Genomic DNA, 6,641 nt, shown 5'->3' on the forward strand with positions numbered 1-6,641 from the left:
GAAGGTTTCTGTACCTCTTCTGTGACAGCGGCACATAACCGTTCTGCTGGATTGGCCAGGAATGGGCGCATACGCATGGGCACATACGCACTGGACTCAATGTGGAGGGAGGCCGCATAACAGAAATTTCAAAGACACCGCTGAATATCATACGCTGTTGCATTAAGATGCGTGCGGACATTATTATACTCGTATTGCAAGTTTTATGTCAGGATCAGGATCTATTGTTTGATAACGCACAACTGAGGTGCGTGCATTTTCGCCACTATGGTAGTAAACAATGGTTATATAAGTAAGTAAGCACACACACACACACACACACACACACACACACATATATATATATATATATAGATATATATATATATGTATATATATATACATAGTCATATCACGAGAAGCCAACAAATAATGCCACTCTGCAGGTCTTCATCGAAATCGAATTGAAGGAAATATAAATAAATGCAAATGAAGGTGGACGAAAAACCTACTGGCCAGAGTCAAACCTGGGGCCAGTTGTCTTTCATCCACTATACACTATATCATCAACAAGAAGGGAAACATAGCGGCTAAATTTTTGTTAATGATGACCATATAAAGCCAACAGGCAATGCAGCCAAGAAAATGAAGTTATGAGATTTTATGTGCCAAAACCACAATTTTTTTATAAGACATGCCGTAGCGGGGGCACCGGAATAATTTGGACCATTTGGGGCTCTTTAGCGTGCACCTAAATCTAAACACACGGGTGTTTTCGCATTTCGCCCCCATCGAAATGCAGCCGCCGTGCAGCTAAAGAAAGCACAGGAGCAATTAGCACTGTTTTTGAATTAAAATGCAGAAAATAATAAAGAAAAAGTAAATGAATAATTTGGAGGACGCTTAAGCTTCGCCTTTAAGAGTGGAACGCGGTAGCATTCAAACATCCCTGATTGCTTCTGTCTCTTCCGGGCAAGTGCAGCTTATGTAACCCTAATGCTTACCGGGAAACGCTGGCGGCGAAATCTATTTTCGAAGGCGAGCTTCTAGTAGAAACGCGGCTTTTTGTGTGGGCCGATCTTCTCTTACTGTTTCGTACGTTTGACATTTCAGTCTGAGAAAATTTAACACGAAAGTAATTCGCTGTTGGTATTTTGTTTTATGACATTTGTTTGTGAGCTGTCATTCTCAAAATTCAGGCGAATAGCCTTGTAAAGAACATAAGAGAAGGTATGAGCAACTTTAGTACCGTACAGAATATGCGTGGTTCTAAATGTTTTCTCTCTTTTTGTGGGAAGACGGTCGACGCTGGGTGCGGGACACCGACGCCGGATTTTCTGCGACCCGGGTCACTTAAGGCCGATTTACGCTCGAGCCGCCCATCGCCGCAAGCCGCACCGCACACTTGCGGTCGCGCGAAAATTTGCACGTATCCAGCACTTGTGCACAAATTTCGGTTTACAATGTGTAAGGTATACACTTTGCACACAGTGTAAATGGTAATTTGTGCACAAGTGCTGGATAAGTGCAATTTTTCGCGTGACCGCAAGCGTGCGGTGCGGCTTGCGGCGATAGGCGGCTCGAGCGTAAATCGGCGCTTAACGCTGTCGCGTTAAAATGGACGAAAAGACGTCAAGGAATGAACGAGAAGATCAGTCGATCTATCGGTCGGTCGGTCGAATCCTCAGTCCTTCAGCCAGTCAGAACCCTCACTGGGTCAGTCGGTTGGTTGGTCAGGCCCCGAACACACTCAAGTTCCAGCGATCGCCACAGGGGCGAAAAGTCAAACGCGGCACGTTCCACAGCACGAAGTGTGTAAGTGGAGCTACAGTAATTTCGTCGCATACGTTGATTCGTGTTTTCTTCTGCTAGGGACGCTCAACGCGAATAATTATTTTAGATTGACGCGTAGTAAGCTGCCCACTACGACTCCCGATCGCCAGAAGTCAGCTGCCCACTACAGGCACCACTCGCAAAAGAGAAGACGACGAAGGGCTCAGTTGTGCGCCGGGTTTTTTGGGTGTCTGCCGTCATTAAAGAAGGCTGTTCTGTTTCGGCGAGCCCATATTAGTTGTCTTCGTGATAATATATAAATGTAGCTGCAGTATACTGTAAACTAAGTTACCATGTCATTTTTTAGAAAACAAGTAGGCAATTGTTTGTATTGCAGTTCTTTTATATTAACGTGTGTTCTTTATTAGTTGAATCAAGGTTTAGGCCTAGATGACGAGCGAAAAGCAACAGCCCATTGGTATCGGTTGCAGTCCGGGCCGTTTATTGATTCAAGTTGTACGGCGGTAATAATTGAGAACGTGGTGGTCATTTCCTTTGAGCAGCACCGCGCAAGTTCGTTTTAAAGCAGTTTTCTTTCGGTAACCATAATATGTCAGTCAGTTTATGCGTCTGACTTTCGATAGCCGCCACCAGTGAACGTGTTTAAAGATGGTGAGCTTCAACAGCGGCGGCGTTTCACTGGCATAATGGCGGCAAGGCTTCCATCATTAGTGATCTGCCGCGTCTGGCCGCGTAATTACGTGTTGCGTTAAAAAAAAATGTGCTAGCTTGAGCGAAAATTCACCGCGGGAACCGAGAACTATCAGCTTGGAGACTACCCACGAAAGCGGATGAACCTTGCGGTCTTTGGGCGTGAGCACCGGTGAGTAAAAATGAAATGCTTCGCATTTTCATAATTGAATTTCTTTTAGCGCAAAGTGCGTAACGCAAGCGGAGAATAATAACAATAATAATAATAAGAAGAAGAATAATACTACTACTAATAATAATAATGATGATGATGATGATGATGATGATGATGATGTGTTAATATGGTTGTCGCTCTGCAAAGGATGCTCTTGTTCTTTTGCCACATTGCTAAAATTCCTAACATCGCGTACAGCATAAATAATAAATAGTTTTGTCTGTTTCTGCATATATGATCCAGCGTGATAAGTTCACCGCACATTAGTGGAAAATGTACTTCCGTAGCTACACTTAAAATATTTGTAGTTGAGACACACAATAAAACTACTTTGTTTAATACTAATATGTGACAGAAACAACTGTCATCTAATCGGGGCTTGACTAAGCAGAGCACACACAAGGGTCCCATCGAAAAAAGTTATGCACACGCAAAACAGTCTTGTCTGTGTGGGTGCTTCTCTGTCATCTAGCGCTGTGGGCGCTGTTCTTAGTCACACATGGATCACAAGTTCACCCACGCTTCTACCGTAAAAATTGAGGCTGTTTTTTGTTCTTTCGACTCCAGCCTCCGAGACGCAGCTGCAGAATTGTTGGCATCTTAGGACTCTATTGTCTCTGAACATGCAAGTCAACAGTCCACGTGTCACTACTGGAAGTAACGTCAAGAGCCAGAATCCTCATAAGGTATGTTTCTGAACACTTTAACTAGAGCCATGATTTGTTCATGTATTGGAATAACTTTTCTTTCACCATTTCTTGCTTGCATGATCGTCATGGCTTCCCCATTTCTCTTTTCGGGAATGTGGACAAAACAGAGATTATTGGTCTGTAAGCTACCCACGCCAAGCCATAAGAAGCTCAACGGTCACCATAATGACACAACAAGTCCTCTTGAACTCCGTTCCTCACCGTGAAATGTTTGCAAGTACACCAGATAGATGGGCTTGAACCCTGTACAGGAAATCAGCAGTTATCAGTTCTGTGTTATACCGAGCAGGAACGCTGAAACTTAGTATGCAAGCTTGCTTGATTTTGAGGCCATTTTATGACAAATGGAGAAGCAACATGTTGAGTCCCAACTTGTTTCTCTTCTAGTCATTACAATCATAATGACCAGAAAGGAAGGAAGGAGGAAAGAGAAAAGTAGAAGGCAGGGAGGTTAAACAGAATAACGTCCGGTTGGCTACCCTACACCGGGGGAAAGGGAAAGGGGAAAACAAAGATAACAGGGAGAGAGAGAGAGGAGGGAAGGAAAGAAGGAAATTGCGGCAAGTTCGCTGACGCGTGTGGTTTTACAGAAATTGCAATAATAGTCCCAGATGGTCGCACAAACCCGTCGTCCTTAAGAAACACAAAAGCGCATTCACCGCTTTATGGGCCGACGGGCGATGGGGGCGGTGTTCCAGGAAACAAAGTAGCAAACGCTTACTTGTGAATGCGCAAACTCTGTCATTTGCTCTTTGCAAATGAGCTTGGCAGGCAATACCACCAAGTATCACATGCTCCCTCAAAAGAATAATTTGTTACATGAAAATGTAAACAATTTTGACACGATCAACAGCGCTCAATACAATTTTGGAGAAATTATACTTTATGGTGACTGAATCTCTGACAGTCACTCTTACATGGTTCATGAACAGTTAGCATGAAATCAGTACCAGGACTAGCCCTGCAGAGTAAGAGAAGAGATGCCATAAAAAGCAAGCTCCCGCAGGCGGCCTACTCCACATTTCACAAACATGACAAATGGCAAAAAAAAAAGTTTTCTTTCTCTTCAAACAGTAGATGACAACTCTGAGCACAGTGTGTTCCCCAAATGTTTTTGAAGTATACTCGAAGAGTAGTAAGTTTGGCTTAACATTCAGCCAATCAACAGTGGACAAGCAAGGGAAGTCTCAGCGTGGGAACTTGTCTTCGTCACGGCCCTCACAGATATGTTTGCTCTTTGAAACGTTGGACGAACTGAGGTCCCTTAACGTGCATCCAAATCTAAGTACACGGGTGTTTTCGCTTTCGGCCTTTTCCTTTTCTATTTTCATTGCTATTTCTTGTTTTTTTTTCTCTCGTAATCTAACAAGTACAGCCACCATTACTTGACGGTTAACAAAGGAAGGGTGTAGGCTTTGAAAATGGTAAGTTAGGGAGGCACATTTTATTTTAACAATTTTATCATTCGGTAAACTAATAGGAGTTCACCAGCCGCTGGCGACTCAGTCCGCGCTTTTCTTTCCAGTAAAGCTGTAGTCGCCAGCAAAGGCTCTGCTCCTGAACAGGTAATGTAGATAAAGGCGCTGTGTTAACGAACGCTTAAAGGAGCACGCCTTATCAATTAAGAATGGTGTGGGTTCACACCTGCCTTTCTACGCGTGCTTCGTTCGGCTATACGCACCGCTATTTTGACGAGACGCGTGTGTTAGGAAAGAAGTCGGGAGGCATTGTCCCGACAGGTGCTCGAAGCCTATCACATCAACAAGAAAGGTCGTGGCTATATCAGTGTTTCATCCATTTCTCTTTACAAGAATGAGTGCGAATTTTTAGGCGTTGCATTATTACAGCCTGTTTGCACGTGAGAGGCCTCAGTTTTGTGCGCATCTTTGGCGAGCATATACATATATTTGGGTGTTGCGCTTGAAATGAAATTAGTCGAAAGACTGGCACACTTTCTGTCGTTCTCCTTCTTTTTTCTTCCGTATGTTATTTTAAATTGCGCCACATTACATCTATTAGCTACGCACCAACTCGTCCAACATAGTACCCTGCCGAATGCATGTTCTTTCGTACTGGGAATCGACCAGCTCCCTCACGAAGCCCCGTGTTGCGATTGGAGCGCTGAGGCTTAAATGTAGTGAAAGAGCGAACGAAAACGCGGCCAGCGCGAGTTCAAGTTGTGATTGGGCCCAGGGTCACCCCATTCCAAGGTTAAATATTTCATTTAATTTATTGAACACGAGAAAGCGCTTGTAATCTTTCGAAGCGAGCCAAAACGTCCACTTTATATATGCATACACTGCGGTGCACGCTGTTGTCTGTGCGCTTTTGTTTGATCTCGAGCACATATATGACACTCTTTGCGCGCCTCCTGTACACGCATTTTATGCGCAAGGAAAATACATCGGGAAACGTGCTGATCACGCACGCCTAACCGGAGCCAAGGCACGGCTTCGGTTTTCCAAAAGCCGTGACCAGAACTGAAAGGACGGGAAGTCACATCCCCGCGCGGCATGGATAGTTATGAGTCAGCTTCGTGCTTCAGGTTAAGCCATAACCTCGTGAGCCCCGCTGTGCTTCCGAATAGCCGTCAAATCTTTGGCACGGTAGCGGAGTACCATCGTGCCACTCGCACGTTATTTGTATGCGCCGCATAAATCTTTCAGTGACGTCTTGAGCTTATACAGCGAGCAGTGCCTTCGCCGCGTTTTTTCAATGTAATTTTGGCTTCGCTTAAGCAAGCACATCATTCTGACGTGCTGTAACTTACATTCTACTTCGCAATACCGCGGCACTGGACGGCGTGTCTTGGCGCTCGACACTGAACGGACTATTTTCTGACGCGGAGCAACACGCGGCGATAGACACACATGCCTTGGCACGATGTCGTTTTTGATGGTGTAAACACCAGCTACAGCTTTTCATTCCAGTGTCAAATTGTCGTGACATAACTTCCGCTACTCGTGAACGAATTGTAGCGGTTTTCTTTTTTTTTTTTTGTGTGTGTGTGTATGGGGGGGGGGGGGGCGTTTACGGCACTGCCATTGTATATTTGTCGATTCTGCGTAGTCTTGTCTGTCCGCCGTTTAGGTTGCACTTTTTTTGTGCAAAGAACTGTCCGTTTCGCATTCAAACGAATGTCTGCTGTATTCAGGACGCGAAGCTGTACAAAGTTCAATATGTGTGTGCATAGGCAGCGTACGGCCTCAAACAGCAACATCATGCAAGTGAATACTGAAGCGATGAAAATTAAA

The sequence above is a fragment of the Dermacentor andersoni genome, chromosome 6 (assembly GCF_023375885.2).
Source record: "Dermacentor andersoni chromosome 6, qqDerAnde1_hic_scaffold, whole genome shotgun sequence".
NCBI lineage: Eukaryota > Metazoa > Arthropoda > Arachnida > Ixodida > Ixodidae > Dermacentor > Dermacentor andersoni.